Source organism: Pelophylax lessonae, assembly GCF_965119305.1.
Source record: "Pelophylax lessonae genome assembly, chromosome: 4".
Taxonomy (NCBI): domain Eukaryota; kingdom Metazoa; phylum Chordata; class Amphibia; order Anura; family Ranidae; genus Pelophylax; species Pelophylax lessonae.
The window spans coordinates 106,888,306-106,913,805 of record NC_138771.1 but is presented as its reverse complement, the minus strand read 5'-3'; the positions used below and the strand labels follow the sequence as shown (position 1 = coordinate 106,913,805).

Genomic DNA, 25,500 nt, shown 5'->3' with positions numbered 1-25,500 from the left:
TACCACTGAAAGAAAGCTCTCTTTGTGGGGAAAAAAATTACATATATTTTTATTTAGGTACAGTGTTCTATGTAGAAGAATACATATTGGCCTAAAATGATGAAAACATTTGATGTTTAAATTTGTTTTATTGGGAATGTTTTATAGTAAAAATATTGTTTTTTGTCGCTCTTTTTTTGTTTATAGCGCAAAAAATAAAATTTGCAAAGGTGATCAAGTAGCACCAAAAGAAAGCTATATTTGTGGGAAAAAAAGGACAGCGTTGCATGACTGCGCAATTGTCGGTTAAAGTAACGCAGTGCTGTATTGCAAAAAGTGGCCTGGTCATGAAGGGGGGGGGGGGTACATTTTCCCAGAGGTAAAGAAGTGGTTAAAGAACCTTATAGAAGGATAAGAGTATAAGGGTGTTCTGTCAACATATGTATATTTATACAAATTACTTGCACAAAATAATTACATGCACAAACTTGGTAATGAACAAACACTATAGCCAATGATACCAACTGATATTGAATGTGCATGCATACCTCAAAAACAAGGAGCATAACCCCCCGGGACAAACTTTGTTGGGACAAACTTCCAAAAATGAATGAACGCTGGCCTGGCTGTGTAGTTTGTGCTCATATATTGATGCCAAATATATTACGTATATACTACAACTTATGTTCTTGGGTGTCCAACATCTTCTACAAGATTTTACATAAATATTTTCTTCTAAGTTGTAAAATATCTGCCATTTTGTGTTATTGCAAACATCTGCACCAACATGTTATTGTGCGGTTAGAATATTTTCCCTTGGGTGGGCTATTTTGTTTTATTTGTACAGTATAACACAGTAACCTCGTGTAATCCATATTCTAAATATTTTCTCTGAGGGCTCAAATTCCTGTTAGTGTGTCATGTGACATGATTGATGTTTAATGCTGCAACCTGCAATTTTTGGTTGCAGTGTGGGCTTATTAGACCTTTCTGTAAAAGAAAGAGCAGAAAATAGTTTAAAATGATTAAAATGCCATGGTTTAAAGCAGTATTAAACCCAAAATCAGACATAATATATTCCAGTTTACCAATCATTAGATGTGGTGGCTGCAGTAGTTTTCATTTTTAGGCTTTTTTCCCTCTGTTTTCACAGTGGTGAATTGGCCAGTAATACGCCTCCTGTATAAGTGCCTCCACTCTGCATGAAGAGGAACAGGGGGCACATTATGACAGGATCATTGCTGTAGATGCTGTAGCATATTTCTAAACAATCATAAGCCAAACTGCAGCTAATACTTTAAAGGTTGTCACAGCAAACAGTTTTTTTCCTTTTAGGGTAAAGGTTTTTACATAAATACAAGCAGATCATTGTAAGCACCCTTGTTGGTGGTAAATGGGTTGTCTTGACCCTCTAACTCAGGGGTTGTCAAACTGGCGACCCTCCAGCTGTTGCAGAACTACAAGTCCCATCATGCCTCTGCCTATGGGAGTCATACTTGCAGGGCTTTTTTTTTTCTCAGAGAATAGGTGCAGGAACTCCAGCTTTCAGAGTTACCCCTTGTCTACGCACCTACCTAACTCCGGCTACCGTTCCTTGGTTCCAGTCCCTGCCAACCTCTTAGAGATAGAGAATACAGAACCAAGTAACATTTGTGTTACTAAGTTATTTGTATGGAAATTGTTAATGATAACTTAATACTTAATGCTTTTTTCTCATCAGTCTTTACACAGGAAAAGGAGGGGTACACTGACCATGACTGTATGGTTAGCAGTAATTCACAGGACTTGCCGCTATGGCTAACAGAGGGTGAAATCGGGGAAAGGCTGGATAAAATTAACACAAATAAATCACCAGCCCCTGATTCCATACATCTGAGAGTACTCAAAGAACTAGTAGACCACTGTTCCTGATCTTTGCTGACAGTATTATGACAGGAAATGTACCGGGGGATTGGAGGAAAGCTAACGTGATACCGATATTCAAAAAAGGGCAGAGGCATGTCCTGAGAAATTATAGACCGGTCAGTCTGACATCGATAGGATGTAAACTTCTGGAGGGGATGATAAGGGACTATATCGTAGAGTTTGCTAAAGACAACATCATCAGCAGTAATCAGCATGGGTTTACTAGGGCGTTCTTGTCAAACCAATCTCTTAACAGTCTATGAGGAGGTGAACTGTGAGCTAGATAGGGGGAGACCAGTGGATGTGGTGTACCTGGATTTCACTAAGGCGTTTGATACAGTTCCCCAAAGCGCTTAATTTATAAAATAAGATCTGCAGGCATCGACCACAATGTTTGCTCTTGGATACGGAACTGGCTAAAAGGGCGTGTCCAAAGGGTGGTAATAAATAGCGCATACTCAGACTGGTCTGGGGTGGTAAGTGGGGTCCCTCAAGGCTCAGTCCTGGGATCAACCCTGTTCAATTTATTCATAAACAGCATTGAGGACGGGATCATTAGTTCTATATCAGTTTTTGCAGATGACACAAAATTGGCCAGGGCAATAACTGCACAGCATGAGGCAGATATCCTACAGAATGACCTGAACAAAATAACAGAGTGGGCAACGACATGCAAATGAGGTTTAATTTGGAGAAGTGAAAGGTTTTGCACTTGGGGACTAAAAACATAAAAGCACAATACACTTTAGTGGGGGAACCTTTGGGGGAATCAAAAATGGAGAAAGACCTGGGAGTCTTGGTAGAGGATAGACTAAGCAATAGCATGCAATGTCAAGCGGCAGCTGCCAAAGCCGGCAGAATATTGGCATGCATAAAGAAAGGGATGTATTCCAGAGACAAAACTATAATCCTACCACTTTATAAAACTCTGGTCCGACCAAATCTGGAGTATTCTGTCCAGTTCTGGTCACCAGTCCTCAGGAGGGATGTGTTGGAGCTGGAGAGAGTCCAGATAAGGGCAGCTAAACTAATTAGGGGATTGGAGGACCTTAACTATGAATCACTTGATTTATTCTCCCTGGAGAAGAGACGCCTGAGAGGAGACATGAATAGCAATTTATAAATACCTCAATGGTGATCTCAGCATAGAAAAAAAGCTATTCAGTCGCAAGGATTGCATGAGGACTCGAGGACATACAATGCGATTAGAGGAGAAGCGTTTTGACCTCAGGCAACGCAGTGGGTTCTTTACTGTTAGGGCTACAGTGTGGAATTCTCTACCACAAAAGGTAGTTTCTGCGGGAAGTATGGCTACTTTCAAAAGACTCTTGGACGTACATCTCAATGATCAGAACATTAAGGGGTATGAGAGATGATTACAGCCACGCGCGCCTACACAGGTTGAACTGGATGGACTGTTGTCTTTATTCAACCTCAACTACTATGTAACTATGCAACTATAACAATGAAAGCAGTAAAATAGATCCCCTGCAGCCAACAAAAATAGACCCCACCCCAGCAACAATAGATCTCCCCAGCAACAATGGGTCACCTGCAACAAAATATACCCAGCAACAAAAGACCCCAGGCAGCAACAACAAATCTCTCCACAGACAGCATTAATAGACCTCTCCCTCAACAGTAGATCCCTCCCAGCAACAACTGACCCCCCAGAAACATAAGACCAACCCAAGCAACATTAGATCCCCCACAAGCAACAATAGGCCTCCCCATGCAAAAATAGATCCCTTCCAGAGAGAATAGGTCCCCCAGCAGCAGCAATAACCTCCCTGCAAAAACATATCCCCTCTAGCAAAATAGATCCCCCAGCAGCCAGCATCAATAGACACTGTAGCACACCCCTGCACCCCTTTGTCATTACATACATTCAGTTCTGGAGGTGCATGAACTGCGTTCCCCGCGTTCCCCCTGAAAAAAAGCCCTGCATATTTGTAACTGCAAAGCGTTATGGGACTTGTAGTTCCTGTAATAGCTGGAGGGCTGCCAGTTTGACACCTGTGCTTCACTGTTACATCTGCAAGACAGCTTGTTTTGTTGAAAAATAATACCCTATTGGCAGGATCACCAAGTGAAAAGGAAAGAAAACGAATGCTAAGCATACTAATGGTAAGCTGCAGTATGAAAAATGTTTGATTTTGTGTTTAATATTGCTTTAAGCTACAGAGAAAAGTAAAATGGTACCATCATGTGTACATAGCAGTATATTCAATTGTAAGGGTAGCTCCACTTTCGTGGGGGAAAAAAATAGCAAATAAAGAAAAAATAATATAGTGTATACAATTGCGACACAAGTTATTTTGTAATTAGGGCTGGGTTCACACCTAATGTGCATGCGGCACACAACAGGGGTCCAGTACGTTCCTGTTCTCCGTTTCAGGGACGAATCAGGCCTGAATTTGGACCTGAAACGGAGTCAAAGATGCACAGGACCCCCCCCCCCCCCTGTACAATCCGCTCCACAGCAGCCACGGAGATATGTGAACCGGCTCCATTGAGAGACAGTCACAATCTCTTGTCATGTAAATTGGATACAGGGAAACCCTCATCTAATTTGCATAAGTGTGAACCCAGCCTAAATGTTATTAAAAAAATAGCTTGCCTTTTTTTAATCTGCAGCCACTGTAATTTTCTGAAAATGCAATGCAATATGGCTACCTGGAGGTGTTCTGTTCTGATTGGCTCACTGATTTTCCCAGAAGTCTGTCTAAGATGCAAGTCAGATTTCTGGCATCCCCTGCAAGAAAAATTTCATTTTTGGTGAGATACTCCCAATAGGAACACGTCTAAGCCCCCGGTCACACCGGTACGACTTCAGGTACGACATATGATTTACAAATCGTACCTGAAGTAGCATCTAATGCAGGGATATTCAAACTACGACCCTCCAGCTGTTGCGGAACTACACATCCCATGAGGCATTGTAAAACTCTGACATTCACACACATTACTAGGCATGATGGGAATTGTTGTTCCTAAACAACCACAGGGCCATAGTTTGAAGACCTCTGTGTTTCTTTGGCAGTGTCTTAATAGAAACAATTTCTAGTAATGCGATTTGAGAAGTAGTTCATGTATTAGTTTTTCAGGACATCAGCACGATTTCACTGCCATAGACTATAATATAAATCATGCCGCAAATCATACCAGTGTCTAAATCAGCACTACTTGAGCCTGAAAGAAGTTAAATATTAACCCTTTGCTAGTTAAACTTTTGTTCATAACATCATTGTTCCTCATTGTGACATGGACAGCCCCTCTCATTAGTAGCACTGAAGTCATATCAAATCATTATAAATCTCACAGAAGTAGTATTGAATTGTGGTTGAAGTTGGGCTTTAAATTGCACTACTTTTAATTGTACCCGGTGTGACCGCAAGCTAAAAGGATGCAGGCCCAGCAGCTTTGCCCATTAGTGCCCTGCAGGTGCACAGCTGATTGATAATTATGAATCCACTCCCATTAGACTCACTTAGCACAGAGGAAAAAGCAGTGCTTTATTCAGAATAACAAGAGGTAGGAATCTGCAACAAAGTTTGTTAAAATCCTTGCAATGTACATGGATCACCCAGATCGGAATGTTATTTTCTCAACAAAAGTGGAGATATGCTTTAAAATGTGTTTTACCTTTTTCATACCTTTTTATGAATGCGTGAAACCCCTTTATTGGCAAAAAAAAGCAAACCTTGTGGACACTTTGTTTTTATAAACCATGAGAGGAAAGACCACATTTATTGTACATCTTGGGTGCCTATAGGCACAGACAATAAGCTCCACCCATAAACAGTACAAACTTGAAATGAACCCTCTGTATACTGCTACACACACTTTCTAGCATGCGCACGAGATTGGCCATTCTGGGGCGCTGTCATATGACGTCGTCCCAGAACGAGAGCCGTACCACTCTGCCGTCATTTGACGGTGGGCGGGCGCCAAGTGCTTAAAGTGAAAGTAAAAGAAAATCCCAAATTTTGGGTGTCCCCAGAACAGGAACAGAGGAGAAATCTTCCAATTGGGGTACTAGTTCTGATGATCCAGGTGACCACAAGAGGTTCCCTCACACTGGGTGGATTTTCTCTCACCTCCTATTTTGGCTTTGAAACAGGAAGTGAAGGCAAATCTGCCCAATGGGACACAGATGGTAAAAAAACTGACAAGGATTATAACCCAACCTTACCCTATCCAAAATGAAAAACTACTTTGGCTATGGGTAAATCAATTCAACAATGACTTACTTATGATACCAACTTAATACATATGTTGCTTTTTTCGGGGCAAACCAAAAAACTCTTCTGTCAGTATTGTCCTACAACATCTATTTTCTTTTCTATGAAAACTATAGACATGTAGATGTGAAAAAAAAAAAGTGTTCGTTTTAAAACAGCAAGTGTTACTATAAATAAATAAGTGTGCACGTCATTACGTTCTTTGTCCCCGTTATGATAGTGCTACTAAGTTTTACTTTTCTGGTGCAAAGTGATGGCATTCACAAATTAAATAAAGTTTTTTTTATATTTTGTATTTGTATACATTGTTGCAAAGATAAAAAAAAAACAAGCAAAAAAATAGTAGCTGGTGACAAGGGGAGGGAAAATTAAATTAGGGCTTATAAAAGTAGAGCCAAACCCACCAATTTAACTGTTTAAATTTACAGTTTCCCAAAACAGTTACAGCCATGGCCCAAATGTTTGAGAATGACACAAATAAACATTTTCACAAAGTCTGCTGCCTCAGTTTTTATGATGGCAATTTTCATATACTCCAGAATGTTATGAAGAGTGATCAGATGAATCTCAGTAATTGAAAAGTCCCTCTTTGCCATGAAAATGAACTAAATCCCATAAAAAAAACATTTCCACTGCATTTGTGAAGAAGGCTTCAGGGCGCCCAAGAAAGTCCAGCAAGCGTCAGGATTGTCTCCTACAGTTCTTTCAGCTGCAGGATCAAGGCACCACCAGTGCAGAGCTTGCTCAGCAATGGCAGCAGGCAGGCGTGAGTGCATCTGCACGCACAGTGAGGTGAAGACTTGAAGGATGGTCTGGTGTCAAGAAGGGCAGCAAAGAAGCCACTTCTCCCCAGGAAAAACATCAGGGACAGACTGAATCAGTGAGCCAATCAGATCAAAAGGTACAGGGATTGGACTGCTAAGGAATGGGGTAAAGTAATTTTCCCTGATGAATCCCCTTTCCAATTGTTTGGGGCATCCCAAAAACAACCTTGTCCCGAGAAGAAAAGGTGAGAGCTACCATCAGTTCCTGTGTCATGCCAACAGCATCCTGAGACCATTCATGTGTGGGTTTATTTCTCAGCCAAAGGAGTGGGCTCACTCACAATTTTGCCTAAGAACACAGCCATGAATAAAGAATGGTACAAAACATCCTCTAAAAGCAACTTCTCCCAACCATCCAAGAACAGTTTGGTGAGGAACAATGCCTTTCCAGCATGATGGAGCACCTTCCCATAAGGCAAAAGTGATAACTAAGTGGCTTGGGAACAAAACATTGAAATTTTGGGTTCATGGTCAGGAAACTCCCCAGAACTTAATCCCATTGAGAACTTGTGGTCAATTCTCAAGACGCGGGTGAACAAAAACCCCCTCACAAATTCTGACAAACTCCAGCAATGATTATGCAAGAATAGGCTGCCATCAGTCAGGATCTGGCCCAGAAGTTGATGGACAGTATGCCAGGGCGAATTGCAGAGGTCTTGAAAAAGAAGGGTCAACACTGCAAATATTGACTCTTTGCATCAACTTAAAGGAGAGTTGTAAAGTCAGACAGTTTTTTCATCTTTATGCATTAAGATAAAAAGCCTTCTGTGTGCAGCAGCCTCCCCAGCACCCTTTAATACTTACCTGAACCTGATCTCTATCCAGCGATGTCCACGAGTCCCTCAGCCATCTGGAATTCTCCCTCCTGATTGGCTGAGACACAGCCGCGGTGCCATTGGCTCCCAAAGTCAGTCAGCCAATCAGAAGAGCGAGGGGGCAGAGCCGAATGGCAGCGCTATGTCTGAATGGACAGACAAAGCTGCAGCTCAGCTAGGGTGTCCCCATAGCATGCTGTTTGCTGTGGGGGCATTCAACTGAAGGAAGGGGCCAAGAGCTGCAAAGAGCGACCCGAGAAGAGGAGTATCCGGGCTGCCCTGTGCAAAACCAACTGCACCGAGGAGGTAAGTATACCATGTTTGTTATTATTTTTTTTTTTTTTAAGAGACTTTACTATCACTTGAATGTACCTGTCAATAAATGATTGTAATTATACTTCAGTAAACCATAGTAACATCTGACAAAAGGATCTAAAAACACTGAAGCTGCAGACTTTGTGAAAATTATTATTTGTGTCATTCCCAAAACTTTTGGACACGGCTGTACATTAAAGGCATGCCGTGAATGATAACTGTCACATGTGCTCTAAGCTGAAATGTTAAACCAACAAATGGCTGGTGGCTGTGAAGGATATGAGTGTTTAGTTCAGTTTTATCTTTAACAAAGTGTCAATAAGAAGTACATTTACTTCTTTATTACAAGTTCTTGTGTTGCACTGTCAATTTTAGCAGTGCTTTACATATACTGTGTGTATGTGTGTATGTTTGTATATATATATATATATATATTGTACATTCACATCAGTCCCTGCCCTTGAGGAGCTTACAATCTAAGGTCCCTAACTCCCTTTCATACCTACACAGGCACATTCAGATAAGAGTCAATTACCTACCAGCATGTCATTGGAGTGTAGCACAGGCACAGGGAGAACATGGAAACACAAAGCAGGTAGTGCTGTGTTTGGGAAATGAACCTGCAATCCTAGTGCTGTTAGGGAGAAGTGCTAACCACTTAACCACTGTGTTGTCCCCAGATGCAATTTTTACAATTTTGTTTTTTTTAAATAGGTACTTTTTTTTTTTTGTTAAAGCATTTTTTTACTTACCATCTTGCTTCAGCTGACTTTATGTGCTGGCTAAAGAAAACTCCCTTGATCTGCACATAAAAGGACCTTAATTATAACATTGCAATCAATGTAAAAAGCCCATGAACAGTGTTAGCCTGCAGGTTTTGTTTATACAGGAACTGTTGTCGGAGTTCCTGCAACAGAGACTAGGACCCACTGTCGAAATTGACAGCCGGATCTCAGTTTGTTGCAGGAGCACCTATCGTGTCCTTTGTGTAAACAAAGCATGTACAGGAGCACTGACAGTGACCCCAGTATAAACAAGCTAGTCGGTCTGTTTACAAGCCAGCAGTTTTGTATTATTATTATATAGGATTAATATAGCGCCAACAGTTTACGCAGCATTTTATAACTTGAGGGTAGACAGTACAAATACAATAAAGTTTAATACAGTAGGAATCAAAGGGCCCTGCTCGTTAGATACAAGAGGTAATAACTGTGGGGGATGGACTGATGGAGAAAATATAAGTACAGTTGATAGGTTTCTTTTCTCTGAAGAGATGTGTTTTCAGGGATCGTCTGAAAGTGGACAAAGTAGGAGATAGTCGGACAGATTGGGGTAGAGCATTCCAGAGGATGGGAGAGGCTCGGGAAAAGTCCTGGAGGCGAGCATGGGAAGAGGGGACAAGGGAGCTAGAGAGCAGGAGGTCCTGAGAGGAATTAAGAGAATGGTTTGGTTGGAATTTTGAGACCAGGCTAGTGATGTAGCTGGGTGCCAAGATATGGATGGCTTTGTAAGTTAGTTGAAGTTGAATTTAATTCGTAGGTTGAGTGGCAGCCAATGACGGGATTGGCAAAGAGGGGTAGCAGACACATAGCGGTTTGTAAGGTGGATGAGCCTGGCAGCAGTTCTCATGATGGACTGAAGGGGGAATAGCCTATTTAAAGGTAAGCCAATGAGAAGGGAGTTGCAGTAATGGAGACGAGAAATGACCAGGGAGTGGATTAAAAGCTTTGTGGTGTCATTGGTTAGGAAGGGGCGTATCTTGGAGATGTTGCGGAGGTTGAGACAGCAAGATTTGGACAGTGACTGGATGTGTGGCCAAAAGGATAGTTGAGAGTCCAGGATTACACCTAGGACCTTGGCATGAGGGGACGGGTTGATAGTTGAGCCGTTGATTTTGACAGCGAAATCGGGGGAAGAGGAACGTGGGGGAGGAAATATCATGAGCTTGGTTTTGGATAGGTTGAGTTTGAGGAAGTGATGTGACATCCAGGCTGATATGTCTGTTAGTAAGTTGGTGATGATGTATACACTTGTACAGCAACATTGAAAGAGACTGCTGTGCCGTGGGTGTGACAGTGCACTAGGCTAGGGCATTATCACTTTAGAAATACATTTCCTGGCTTGATGTTTCTGCAATTCGTTTCAGTTTTACTTAAATTTCTAATTGTTAAATTTATTTTAAAATGCTGCCAGTATAACAATCTGAAATTTGCATAATTCCCCCAATTCACTACAGCAGTAGAAATGATAGAGATTGAAAGATTTGCACTTTGAGCCAATTTAGCTTTGTTCCTCTGCTCCATGCTGCCAATCTAATATATTTTCAGGCTTTAAATGCTAAGGTGGAGGTGTAAGTGGTTGATTTTACAGTGCCTTAGGCCCTGTGAGCCCAGTTCAAACAGATCCACAGCAATATTTCTCATAGTAAATTTTATATGATTATGACAAACCAAGCATTGGAAGAATTAAAATATAACAAAAGGAAAAAAACCTAATTTTATTTGGACTGTTTGAGTTCAGTGTCTCCTAAAACATATTCTATAGTATGGGTTTGTGCTAAATAATAGCTTAATATTTGAAACAGTCCTTTCTTTTGCCATCTTGTTTTAATCAGAGCATATGAGTTCTATAATAAAACATACAGAAATTTTACTCCCTGGTCAGAAACTATATTAGAGTTTGCGGTCATAAAACTGAATTATAAAGCCATGTTGTGCTGTGCAGGAGACTTACTCCGCTTTGTATTTGGAAATTCACTGGGAATCATTGAGAGTCACAAATGAAATCCAGTATGTTTCTTACACATATGGAGTAACAGTCTGCAGATACAGCTATTCACTGCATAATATGCTTTCCTCTACTTTTTGGGTAAGATATAGTTTTAAGGTACTAAACAAAGCATTTGTACTATGAGTCGTAGTGCTCATTTAATACTTAAAGGGAGATGCACTTTTGTTTAAAACTCGATTAGCATAATAAATTGCCACACAAGCCATTCCGAAATTTAACTGCCTCCCGACTGCCATATATATATATATATATATATATATATATATATATATATATATATATATATATAGAGCGCTGCCTGATTACACAGAGCAGGATTCTTCTGCTTACCCGGCGTGGGCGCTGTCATACGAAGAACCGGCTCCTGGACCTATGATAGACAGCACACTGGTGACGTCTGTCTTAGGAGCCGGACCAGGAGGCGGGACTTCATATGACAGCGCCTGCGCTGGGTAAGCAGAAGAATCCTTCTGTTTTAAATGTGGTACAGATTCACTTTTTTCAACACACTACATCCAATGTAGGGATCAACCGACCATCGGTTTGGCTGATAATCAGAGGCCGATATTCAATTTTTTTAAATTGGATGGGGGCACTGGACACTCTGCATTGGGTGGGGGCACTGGTCACTCTGCATTGGATGGGGGCACTGGTCACTCTGCATTGGATGGGGGCACTGGTCACTCTGCATTGGATGGGGGCACTGGTCACTCTGCATTGGATGGGGGCACTGGTCACTCTGCATTGTTGGGGGCACTGGTCACTCTGCATTGGATGTGGGCACTGGTCACTCTGCATTGGATGATGGCACTGGTCACTCTGCATTGTTGGGGGCACTGGTCACTCTGCATTGGATGTGGGCACTGGTCACTCTGCATTGGATGATGGCACTGGTCACTCTGAATTGTTGGGAGCACTGGTCACTCTGCATTGTTGGGGGCATTGGTCACTCTGCATTTTATGGGGGCACTGGTCACGCTGCATTGGATGGGGGCACTAGTCACTCTGCATTGATGGTGGCACTGCATTGGTTTTGGCATACCAAAATATCGGTATCGGTATTGGCCCAGGGAAAAACATATCGGTCTATCCTTAATCCAATGAGAAATACATGTCAGTTAATGATACATACCACTTGTATCATTATCTTTGGGAGCTGAGAAATTGTAAAAAATGTAGAATGTGATCATAGATTGCTAAATTAACTAAATAAAATAAAAAAAATTTAGTTTGCTGTGTATTATAAGTATAGTTTTTAAAAACACACTTTTCTAATATGCCAACAAAACGAAACCTATACTTCATTGACAATAAATGGAAATCTGTACTGTGGTAGCACATAGGCTGCTTTATGATCTTTCCTTTTGAATATATTAGTTCCCTGGCTGTCATATTGATCCAGTGGCTTCAGTATTTCCCAAATCATTGACTTGAAACATGTATGCAATCAAGGGTTTTGACTTGACCGTGATTTTTTATTTTTTTTTGTATATGTAAGATCTAAAGTCTTTTTGGGCATTCATTTTGCATTTATATATGTATACTTACTATAGCCAATTACCCTACCAGTATATCTTTGAAGTGTGGGAGGAAACTGGAGTACACCCATGCAAGCACAGGGAGAACATGCAAACTCCACACAGGTTGTTTTCTGGTTGAGATCTGAACCTCGGGCCCTAGTGCTGCAAGGCAGAAGTAGTAATCATTAAGCCACTGTGCTGATAGAAGGATTTGTTTTTCTTTCTCCTGTCTGTTGGATTCACAGGATGGGAAGTAAAGTGAAATCTCCCCAAAAGGATTTCCTTTTACTTCCTGTCCTGTATATGCAACATGCTGGAGAAATAAAAGCAAACCAGAGACTATCTGATAAAGAGAATTATTAAAGCATCCAAACGCAATTGGCTATGATTACTTCTATCAAGCATCTGTGGAAAAAAACCATTCAGCTATCCTTTTCTTGTAACGCTTTGCTTGTTTGGTTTGGAACAGTACAATCCAAAGTAAGAGAAATGCCCTTTTGGCAGTTATCACTTGAAAAAAGTGCCCCCCTTGGAAGATTTCCCCTCAATTGCTGGTTTGGTGACCAGTCACAATTTTGGATTTTTCCTTTAATTTTCACTTTTAGAATTCACTGGGACTAATAGCTAAAAGCTAAAGACAACATTTTTGGTTTAGACATACTTTGTGGTATATTTCCAGCCAAACCTTTTTTTTCTTAGTTTTGAATTGAATGGATAAGGCTTAGGACATTAAATTGGGTTTATATTTCTATCCAGGGCTCTATTAGAGAGATTTATTCTCATTTTCTGTCTTGCTGATGTTTTACCAGACAGGAAGTGAGCATGACCGAAACACAGACTAAATTTCTAATATTTTTCTTCACTAGAGGTTGGAACCCTGTTCAGATTTCCCCTCACTTCCTATCTAGTGAAACTGTTGCCACAGCAAAGGAAGCGAGGGTAAATCTCTCTAACAGTTCTCTGGATAGCAATAATATCCCAACAGGATTTCTAAACCTTTCCTTACTCTATCCAAATCTAGGAAAAATTCTTGACTCAACATACACTTTAAGTAAAAATTTTGACTTGCACTACTTAGATGATACCAATTTCCTCAATAATGCTAATTGTTTCAGTTTTAAGTATGGTATTGAGCAATAGAGCAATTCAGCTCATCTTAGTTGAGAATGCTGAAATGATTCTGTGACTCTTAAAATGCCAGACTCATTCATGGGCCAGGAACCAGACCGTATAATTGCCAGCCTTGATTTTTATGTGCAACACATCAGAAGGATGATCTGTTTCCCCAAACTACCTAAAAGCAACGGTCACATGGTAGGCTTCACTCAGACAATGATCAGTTTGTTTCGTTAGTAAATTAAACAATTTGGTGCCACTGCCAGCTATAGTTTCATCTGCGTTTCATCTCTCCTTTTGAACAGATTTATAGCACCTGAAAAAAAATGGCATTATTCAAGCATGTATTGTTTCTGTTCCAAAACGTGGAACTTAATTGCAGATGGAATAAACTATATACCAGTACTATTGAAATGTCACTGAGCCTACAATAAGATTCAGTCCTCGAATTTCTGCAGAGATTAAGTAAATCTGTACAATGTAATGACATTTGCAGAGTACGGTTTAAGAGAAAAAAAATAATTTGTTACAATTTTTGACATTGTTTCGTAACATTGTATATGATGCCTTCATGGAAAACACATGTAGGGGAGTCTTCACTCTAATGTGATCCACCAGACATATGTGTTTTATATTGCTAATACTTTCTCCACATCAAAGGTAAAGTCAGCTGGATGTCCAGTTTGGATGGAATCCCAGTTATCTCACTGCAGCTCAATGCGATTGAAGGACTTAGCCAGTGTTCTATGAATAATTCTTTATTACCCTAAAGTCTTTTATGGACCCGTTTATTTTATGTTAGTGGTAAAATTCAGGTCTAACAATCTGTAGGAACATATCATTTTATCATGGTTTTGGTAAAAGTTCTGTAAACCCTTCGAAATTTCTACTCAAATGGCTTTGCAAAATGTTATCTGATCTTTATCAATGTCATGATAATAAATATGGGCTTCCCAAACAACACACAACATTTTACACTGCCATATTTGTATTAACCACTTGCCGACCACCGCAAGTACATATACTGCGGCGGTCAGCACCGGCCAGGCAAAGTGACGTACCGGTACGTCACTAGCCTGTCACCGGCTTGTGAGCCAATAGCGGGCGAGTGCGCGCCCGCTGAGGCGCGCGCCCACCCCGGCTCGTTCCCTAAGAAGTCAGTGCGTGTGACCAGCGGACCCGATGTCCGCCGGTCACTCACGATCGTTCGCTGGGAACGGAGAAAGGCAGGCGGCTAATGTAAACAAGCCGCCTGTCATTCTCCCCTGTGTAAAAATGGAGATCAGACGGTTCTACTATGTAGGACCGTTGATCTCTGTTTTTACATTAGTAGCCATGTCCCATCACAGTTAGAAACATGCCCCTAGGACACACTTAACCCTCCCTCTCCAATACAGTTAACCCCTTCCCTGCCAGTGTCATTTTTACAGTAACAGTGCATATGTATAGCACTGATTACTGCAGTAATGTCACTGGTAACCCCAAAAGTGTCAAAAATGTCAGTCAAGGGTCCGATCTATCCGCCGCAATGTCGCAGTCCCGCAAAAAAATCGCAGATCGCCGCCATTACTCGTTAAAAAAAAAAACACCAAAAATGACAAAAACCTTTCCCTTTGTTAGTAAACTTTTGCGCAAACCAATCAAAATACGCTTTTTGCGATTTTTTTTTTTTTTTTTTTTTTACCAAACATATGTAGCATAAAACAAATTGGCCGAAAATGTTAATAAATTTTGATTTTTACATTTTTTTTGGGGGGGAATTTCATATAAAAAAAATGTGAAAAACATTGTTATTTTTGCAAAATTTACGCTCTTTTTTTGTTTATAGCGCATGATCAAAAAAATCGCACAGGTAGGGGCATGGCTTGCGCGCATACTGAATGGCCGCTTGAGCCGTGAGCTCTCAGGACCCAGCCGGGAAAATCGACGACACCGAGGACGTACAGCACGATCCATCTCCACTTACCGCTCAATCGACAAGCCCTCACACCCGAGGAGATGTCATCCAGGAAAAGGAAGGACGAGCGGGGCCCCACTAAGCTGACAGCCTTCTTCACCAGGCCGCCCGCGCTCTCGGACCGCGGCCAAGATGGCGCCGCCTCGAGACAAGGCCGCAATGCTCCGGAGGCTTTCACTGACTTACCTGATGCGGATCCCTCTCCATTGCCGGATGGCCCTCCGCTGCATTCTCCTCAGAGCCCGACTACAACATCTCCGGTACCGGGAAGCCCCGCCAAGACACGGATGAGGATGGATGACTTTGACCGGCCGGGCCCCACAGTGAGTAGCAACATACACTCCGTCTCTTCCCTACAAACGTCCATAGCAGCATTCCCCACCACAGGGCAACCAGTAATTGATACGACCCTGAAGAACATGCTTATGACATTTCAATCCTCACTTATGTCCAACTTATCCACGATCATGGACAGATTCGCTTCTGAGATGAAGCATATGGGGCACAGGGTTCATTACATGGAGCAGAGAATGGAGGAATGCACCGATACAGTTAATGAATTGGTGGATGCTTATACAGAACAAAAGGAGGATACGGTGTGGATAAAAAATAAAATAGCGGATTTGGAGGATCGATCCCGCCGCAACAATGTTAAAATCAGGGGCATCCCTGAGGATGTACCCCCCGCAGATCTGCACCAATATGCCTCCACACTGTTCTCTTCTTTGGTGCCAGCACTATCCCCTATTGAACTTACAATAGATAGGATTCATAGACTACCCAAGCCTAAATTTCTGGAAGCTTCAGTACCGAGGGATGTATTGCTGAGGGTGCACTTTTTTCCTGCTAAGGAAAAGATCTTGCAGGCGTCCAGAGCACTGGGCACTCTTCCAGCCCCATATGCACATATCCAACTGTTCGCTGACCTTTCTCAGCACACTCTGCAGCAGCGCAGACAGCTCAAGACCCTTACCAAAGCCCTAGCAAATCACAAGTTAACCTACAAATGGCGCCATCCTGCAACTCTGCTGGTCACCCATAACGGTATCCCTCACTCTATATCCACAATGGAAGGAGGCATGAAACTCCTGCAAGCATGGGGCATTATTCCGGATCCCCCGAGAGGACCCCCAGATGCACAGAGGCATACCCCGCCGCCTTCCCAGGGCTCCCACCGCAGCCGATCTAGGCATCGCCCTCCCTTGTAATATGGTGCTGTACCTCAATTTCCAGCTACACAGGGCCCGGCTGGCCTACGACAACTCGCTACCCCAGTTTTAACGCTTTGTTATCCACCGTTGGTGGTTTTACCCCCCACGTTATCAGCAATCCTGACCCAGGAATATCATTGCTGATTGAACACTTTCTTCAGTTGATTTTATTCAGTTTGGATATCGCACTTAGTCATAGATCAAGTTTCAATATACCGTTTTGTTTGCCGATCATAATATTCTGCTTTGTTCCCTGCATTGCTGTCTCAAGTCGCTCCATTGGTGAAGCCACCAGCAACTGACCCTATACGCTCCGTGATCTCCAGGAAGCGACCTCCTCTCCAGGTTACAGGACACCTCCTGCTCTCCTACTACTTTCCGGGACTTCGGCCACCGTATACAGAACGCGCCTGCACAGCAACGCAATCTCACAGGTACTTTACTCCACTGAGGGATCACCGTCCCTGTACACAGTCTAACCAGGACCCCCTGCCAATTCTTGCCAATATACAAGCTCCCCTTTGGTGATGTCGTTCACAGTTCTCTCCCTCAATGCCAGGGGTCTAAACCACCCCGCTAAGCGCTCATCCCTTTGGTCCACAGCTACTGCTCTACATGGTGATGTAATATGTGTCCAGGAAACCCACTTCGCCCTTGAGGCCACACCGAAATGCATTCACAAGAAATACCCACATATGTTCCTTGCTTCAGGGAATAAGAAGAGGAAGGGGGTACTTGTAGCACTTAGTGACACTCTGGACTTCTCACTCCACGACGTTATATCTGACCCTAAGGGCAGATATATTGTCCTGCAATGCTTGATAATGGGTCGGAAATTCACCATTGTGAACTTATATGCTCCTAATCATCACCAATTGTCCTTTATACAGTCTGTGGTGTCTAAAGCGGAAAACCTAGCCTTTGGAAATCTCTTGATGTGTGGCGATTTTAATCTCACGCCGGACAGTGCTCTTGACTCGACGGCTACAACTAAAAAGCATAATTCCTCATTATCCAAATTTATCTGGTCTCAGGAACTATATGATGTTTGGAGGTGCTGTCACGCGTCGGAGAGGGATTATTCGTTTCTCTCCCCGCGTCACGGTACCTACTCCCGTATTGATTTGTGTATCTCTGATAGAACTGTCTTGGAATGTGTGTCTGATGTACAGCTCCACACCGCCACTTGGTCTGACCACTCCCCGTTGATGATCAAAATCTCCCTTGGCCCACATAATCAGACTCCCTATGTATGGAGACTTCCTAATCACCTTCTGAACAATCCAGCCTATGTAGCAGAAATTCAATCTCATATTCAGGATTATATTACGAACAATGTGGGAGGCGGTTCGGGCCCAGAGGCGGTGTGGAACGCCCATAAAGCAGTCCTAAGGGGCGTACTGATTCAAATTGGTTCGAGGGAAAGGAAGAGGAGGTTGCAAAAGCTGACCGACATTACTAAGCGGTTGAATACTCTAGATTCCCAAAATCAACTTCAACCATCTAAGTCCCTTACTGAAAAAATATTCCTACTCCGTCAGGAGCTGAGAACCTTGCTTCTCGAAAAATATAGCTCCACTCTCAAACGGTGGAAAGTGAACTCATACTCCACAGGACAAAAGGCGTCCAAGGCCATGGCCCTTTGTATCAAAGGTCAGAGGACCAAATCTAGAATACAGCAGTTAGTACACCCGGTGTCTAAAGCTAAACTACTTAAACCAGACCTGATAGCGGATGCTTTTCGTGAGTATTATGCAACCTTGTATAATATAAAAGCGGACCCACATAGTCATCAACCGTGCCCATCCGAGATAGAAGCATTCCTCAGCCACATTGACTTACCGTCTATTTCACCACCCCTGTTAGCTACTCTGAACCAACCCTTCTCTGAATAAGAGGTACTGCAAGCTATTGCCACCCTCCCTAACCTGAAATCACCCGGCCCAGATGGCTTTACAGCCGAATATTATAAACAGTTTTCTAGTTTGCTGGCGCCCATCATGGTCAAAATGTTCAACTCAGCTGCCACGTCCTCTTCCTTCCCACATGAGACTCTCAGTGCTATGATTGTTACTTTACCTAAACCAGGGAAAGAACCTAACCAGCCCCAGAACTTCAGACCGATATTGCTTTTGAATTTGGATGCCAAGTTGTATGCCAAAATGATTGCATTACGTTTGCTAGACGTCCTTCCAACGATCATACACAAGGACCAATCGGGGTTCACAAAAGGCCGACAGGCATCTGATGCGACGAGGAGAGTCATTGATGCCATACATTGCGCTCGCACTACTGGAACGCCTTCTCTGCTCCTATCGTTGGATGCAGAGAAGGCGTTCGATAGAGTTCACTGGGGGTTTCTCTCAGCGGTACTGCACAAATTTGGTATCCGCGGCTTCCTCTACGAAGCCATTATGGCTTTGTACTCGAATCCATCGGCGAGAGTGCGTACCCCTGATGCTATTTCCTCATCCTTTGAGATATCGAATGGCACTCGCCAAGGGTGCCCTCTTTCCCCCCTCATATTCAACATGGTAATGGAGCCCCTTGCAGAACATATTAGATCGAACCCTAGAATATCAGGTATAGAAGTAGCGGGCAAGTCACATAAAATAAGTCTTTTCGCGGACGACGTCATCCTGATGATAACTAACCCTACCGGGTCCCTTCCCGAAATTCAAAAAATATTAAATTGGTTTGGAGCAGTATCCCTATATAGGGTTAACGAAACTAAGTCCCAAATTCTAAATGTTGGTCTAGATGCCACAACATGCGCCGTATTACAAACCCAGTTTCCCTACTCGTGGACGGACACGCATCTTTCGTACCTAGGTATTAGGCTTACGGCGAATACGAAAACGCTTTTTTTACACAATTATGTTCCGGCCCGAACTAAGCTCCAAAATGACCTCAAACGCCCCCAACTCTCGGGTTTTTCGTGGCTGGGGAGACTGGCAGCATTCAAGATGATGCACCTTCCTCAGCTCCTGTATATTTTTCGCACTGTTGCAATTCCGGTCCCTAAAAAGTTTTTCCGCTCTCTACAATCTATCATATCGCAATACATATGGCAAGGTAAGAAACCTAGATGCGCCCATGCGAAACTTGTCAAATCACGCACCCAAGGGGGGGCGGGCTATGTGGACATATATGACTACTACCTAGCATCTATCCTCACACAATTACGCGCATGGTTTACCCCCGACTGTCCCCATATATGGAGGGAACTAGAGGCGTCCTTTTGTACACTGTCGGATCTTCCATCATGGTTGATGGCAACGTCCCTAGGGGCAAAAATCCCATCTCACTTTCCCCCGGCCATGGTAGCTTCGGTCAACGCTTGGAAAGTACTGCTGACACAAACACACGATGGCCCCATGACACAAGAACTTCAGATACCCCTGTCCGCCCTGCATTACGTCATGCCCGATACCAATTTCCACTCCTGGACCAAAAAAGGCATTACCACTTTGAATGCCTTGTATCACAATTCTACACTGACCCCATTCCCAACATTACAACTTAAGTTCCAATTACCGGCGACCGACTTTTTTCTACACTTTAGATGTCGCCATTTCCTGACCTCTGTACCCACCTGGCCGCTGACTGTCCCTACTACAGCGTGGAATTACCTTATCTCAAAGTTACCTTCCAAGACCAAAGGCATTACTACGTTCTACAATCTAATCCAACAGAAAGAAGTCTTCTCCAAGTCGCTCCCCCATACACAATGGGAGAGAGACTTGGGTGTAGAATATTCAGTAACACAGTGGACGCGTGCGATTCGCTCTGTCTACTCGACGACGTGCAGTTCCAACCTATGGGAATTGCACTTGAAACTATCATTACGCTGGTACCTTACTCCTGAAAGACTTAGCAAATTTGACAAGCAAAATGACGGTGGGTGCTGGAGAGGATGTGGCAGAGTGGGTTCTCTCTTCCACATCTTCTGGCAGTGCCCAAAACTCCAGACCTTCTGGCAAGAGGTGTTCTCTCTCCTGTCTGACTTGACTAACTCATCAATAACACTCGACCCTGGACTTGCACTATTATCACTTGGCCTAGATCGGATTCCCCATCCTATGAGACACTCAGTTAACCATGGTCTACTAGCAGCTAGGCTGCTTATAGCCAGAGCCTGGAGACAGGAATCTCCCCCTGCAATCCAAGAGGTGATTGAACTAGTGGCTACGCATCATTCCTATGAACGAGCCTTGTCTCTGAAACACCGATCCACCACCCGTATGTCTAAGCTTTGGCTACCTTGGACTACATGGATTAATCAGAGGTGATGTGTGATTTCATCCCCTAGAGCGGACGGGGGGGGGGGGGTGCCTCGCTGAGGCCTGGCGCGCTGGAGATGGCCACAGTGTGGTTCCCATTTGGGGTGGCTATCTCTGAGGTGCCGGGCGTTAGGTGGGGTGCACCTCGTTTGCGAGTGACCTCTACCTTGACCACACCTTGTTATATTACAGTCATTTAGTGGTGGAACAGAATTATTCCCCAACTGACAAGGCCCTTACGATAAGAATGTAACTGGGATTTACTGCAATTCACCTGATAGGATTAAACTGCTTACCTGCTGAAAATATCTTGATGACAGTACTTCTGTGTATTATTCAATGTTATACTGAGAATGTTATGACGGCACATGTATATGTCCATGAAAGTTATTAGGAATTGTACTTCCCAAATGTTTGTACCTTTGTTTGTTTTTCTTTTGTTTGATGAAAACTCAATAAAAAGATTAATTAAAAAAAAAAAAAAAAAAATCGCACAGGTGATCAAATACTACCAAAATAAAGCTCTGTTTGTGTTAAAAAAAGGACGTCAAATTTGTTTAGGTACAGCGTTGCACGACCGCGCAATTGTCCGTTAAATTCACGCAGTAAAAAATCGCAAAAAAAACCCTGGTCAGGAAGGGGGTAAAATCTTCCGGGGCTTAAGTGGTTAAACGTTGCTTTCAAGGACATTAATGGAAAAAGTACTTGGGCCTTTATATTTAGTAACTAGTTGAATGGACTCCTTTATTGGTAGAAACCTTTACCAAATAGGTGCTGATCATACCTGGATAGCTGATCATCATACCTGATCATTGCTAGATATATAATTGATTTAGATCTATGATTTTGGAATGCCTTGTTTGGATGATTTTCTAAAGATTTCACATTTCAGTGTTCGCTTTCTAAACGATTGAATGTCATGTGATGTAGCCACTCTGCTAATGATTTACTCCTGTATTGTGGATAGTTGTCTTGCTGCATGACCCTATTTCTTTTCAGTTTTATATCATAGATATCCTGAACTGATATTGCATTTCCTCATAAAAGTTGGAATTAATAAAAGTATAACTAAAGGCAAAACATTTTTGTTTTGATTTGGGTAGAGTGGTGAGGGATAGAACCTCCGGTTCTATTACCCTTTGTGTCCCAATAGGGAGATTCACTCCAATTGTCACTAGGAATGAATGTGAGGGTATACACAGATTTTTGTGCTGCCATCAGAACAGGAATAGAGTGGTGAACATTTTAAAAATGAGGACACTTATTATTATGACAACTATAGAGGGGTTTTTCATTAAAAGGGTATCCTGCCAAGTCCTTTTAAGTCTACAGGACAGGGAATGTGGGGAAATCTCCCTAATAAAAAGAAAATGACAGCAGTTTTACCCTTCCATTTATTGTATCAGCAAAACACAATTATTTATATGGCATGGAATTCTGGTATTAGTATAATTTATTTTGAGTTCTCAAAACAATGTTGTGTGCAGTAAAATTTCCAATAGACTCTAGAATTGGATAGGCAAGAAATAGTGAGTTTCCCTTTTGTAACCCCTCAAAAACACCACTGTTGTTTAGTAATTTACTTTTGTAGTTCCATGAGCATATATACAGTACATGCAAATTCTTAGCTTCCCCTCAAGATTATTTGTTCCTGCTTTGAATCTTCAACAGCTTTGCACTTTTCTTTGTAGGATACCTTCTCCTATACAGTGGGGCTGTTTTTCAGTTCTTTTCAGTCCTATTTCCATTAACATCTCTTATTCTGAGATCTTCTAAAATCTGCTTTGATTTGTAGACTTTTCTTATCAAGAACAAGAAACCAAGTATTCAAAATTATGTTTTATTGATTACAGAGCTGCCTTAGAGCCGATTCACACTGCCGCGACCACTAAAGTCGCCTCATAAGGGGCGACTTCTAGTGCGACTTCTAGTGTGACTTCTAGTGCGACTTCTAGTGCGACTTCAGCGCGACTTTGCGCGACTTTGGCGCGACTTAGCGTGACTTCAGCGCGACTTGTGAATTATTTTACGCGAGACGACTTTGTAGGACTTTGTATTTGGCCAATCAGAATATGATGTGTTGTGACCTAATTTCCCTTTCCTTTTTTTTTTTTGCTGGTATTTATCGGGCATTTTTTGGGCGTCTTTGGAGGCAGGCATGTCTTTAGTGTCTGGGGGGTCTAAAAAGTGTACCTGTGAAGTTTCATCTCTGTAGCATGTCCAGAACCAGAAAAAAAAGAGCATTTTTCTTATAATTTTTATGAGTACATGAATATGGCTTCTCTCCACCAGGGCGTTTTTCTTGCAGGCATTTATCAGGCATTCTTGGAGGCAGGCATGACTTTTTTTGGATTTAGTGTCTGGGGGGTCTAAAAAGTGTACCTGTGAAGTTTCAGCTCTGTAGCATGTCCAGAACCAGAAAAAAAATGAGCATTTTTCTTATAATTTTTATTAGAACAGGAATACGGCTTCTCTGCACCTGGCCATTTTTCTTGCAGGCATTTATCGGGCATTTTTGGAGGCAGGCATGACTTTTTTTGGATTAGTGTCTGGGGGGTCTAAAAAGTGTACCTGTGAAGTTTCAGCTCTGTAGCATGTCCAGAACCCCCAAAAAATATCATTTTTCTTATAATTATTAATACAGAAGTGTGGCGGCTTCTTTACACCTTGCATTTTTTCTTGCAGGCATTTATCGGGCATTTTTGGAGGCAGGCATGACTTTTTTTGAATTTAGTGTCTGGGGGGGTCCAAAAAGTGTCCCTGTGAAGTTTCAGCTCTGTAGCATGTCCAGAACCAGAAAAAAATGAGCATTTTTCTTATAATTTTTATTAGGCTCTGTGAATTCTGTGATACAGCAGTGCCTGCTCACGGGGTATAATGAATATGTATCACAGAAGTCAAGGAAGTACAGTGCCTTGAACAAGTATTCATACCCCTTAAAATGTTCCATATTGTGTCATGTTGCAACCAAAAACATAAATGTATTTTATTGGGATTTTATGTGATAGACCGAAACAAAATGATACATGATTGTGAAGTGGAAGGAAAATGATAAATGGTTTTCAACATTTTTTACAAATATGTGAAAAGTGTTGCGTGCATTTGTATTCAGCCCCCTTCACTCTGATACCCCTAACTAAAATCTAGTGGAATCAATTGCCTTCAGAAGTCACCTAATTAGTAAATAGAGTCCACCTGTGTGTAATTTAATCTCAGTATAAATGCAGCTGTTCTGTGAAGCCCTCAGAGGTTTGTTAGAGAAACTTAGTGAACAAACAGCCAAGGAACACACCAAACTGGTCAGGGATAAAGTCGGGGAGAAGTTTAAAGCAGATTTAGGTTATAAAAAAATATCCCAAACTTTGAACATTTCATGGAACACTGTTCAATCCATCATCCGAAAATCGAAAGAGTATGGCACAACTGCAAACCTACCAAGACATGGCTGTCCACCTAAACTGACAGGCCAGGCAAGGAGAGCATTATTTAGAGAAGCAGTCAAGAGACCCATGGTAACTCTGGAGGAGCTTCAGAGATCCACAGCTCAGGTGAGAGAATCGATCCACAGGACAACTATTAGTCCAGCACTCCATAAATCTGGCCTTTATGGAAGAGTGGCAAGAAGAAAGCCATTGTAAGTAAGCCATAAGAAGTCCCATTTGCAGTTTGAAAGAAGCCAGGTGGGGGACACAGCAAATGTGTGGAAGAAGGTGCTCTAATCAGATGAGACCAAAATTGAACTTTCTGGCCTAAAAGCAAAACGCTATGTGTGGCAGAATAGTAACACTGCACCTCACCCTGAACACACCATCCCCACCATAAAACATGGTGGTGGCAGCATCATGTTGTGGGGATTTTTTTCTTCAGCAGGGACAGGGAAGCTGGTCAGAATTGATAGAAAGATGGATGAAGCCAAATACAGGGCAATCTTAGAGGAAAACCTGTTAGAGTCTGCAAAAGACTTGAGACTGGGGCAGAGGTTCACCTTCCAGCAGGTTTACTCTAAACATACAGCCAGAGCTAGAATGGGAATGGTGTAGATCAAAGCATATTCATGTGTTTGAATGGCCCAGTCAATTCCAATTGAGAATCTGTGGCAAGACTTGAAAATTGCTGTTCACAGATGCTCTCCTTTCAATCTGACATAGTTAGATGTGCAAAGCTGGTAGAGTCATACCCAAAAAGACTTGCAGCTTTAATTACAGCGAAAGGTGGTTCTACAAAGTATTGACTCAGGGGGTATAAATAAATACACGCCACACTTTGAACATATTTATTTGTAAAAAAAAAATTATTGATCATTTAGCTTTTTCGTTCACTTGACAATTGTATGTTGTGTTGGTCTATCACATAAAATCCCAAAAATACATTTACGTTTTTAGTTGTAACATGACAAAATATGTGGAAAAGGTGTATGAATACTTTTTCAAGGCACTGTAAATGTGTTTGGATCTTAACAATGTAAGTTCATAAACTATGTACAAGATTGTTATACTTTAACAGGAGTAAGTTAGAAATAATTGAAATACAAGGTGGAAATT

The 25,500-nt window shown here is 42.2% G+C and overlaps 1 protein-coding gene across 1 annotated transcript in view; it reads left to right on the top strand.

Moving 5' to 3' along the window:
- The window catches only part of THSD4 (thrombospondin type 1 domain containing 4), a 997,759-nt gene that overhangs the window by 316,212 nt on the left and 656,047 nt on the right, over nucleotides 1–25,500 (top strand). The window lies entirely within an intron of this gene.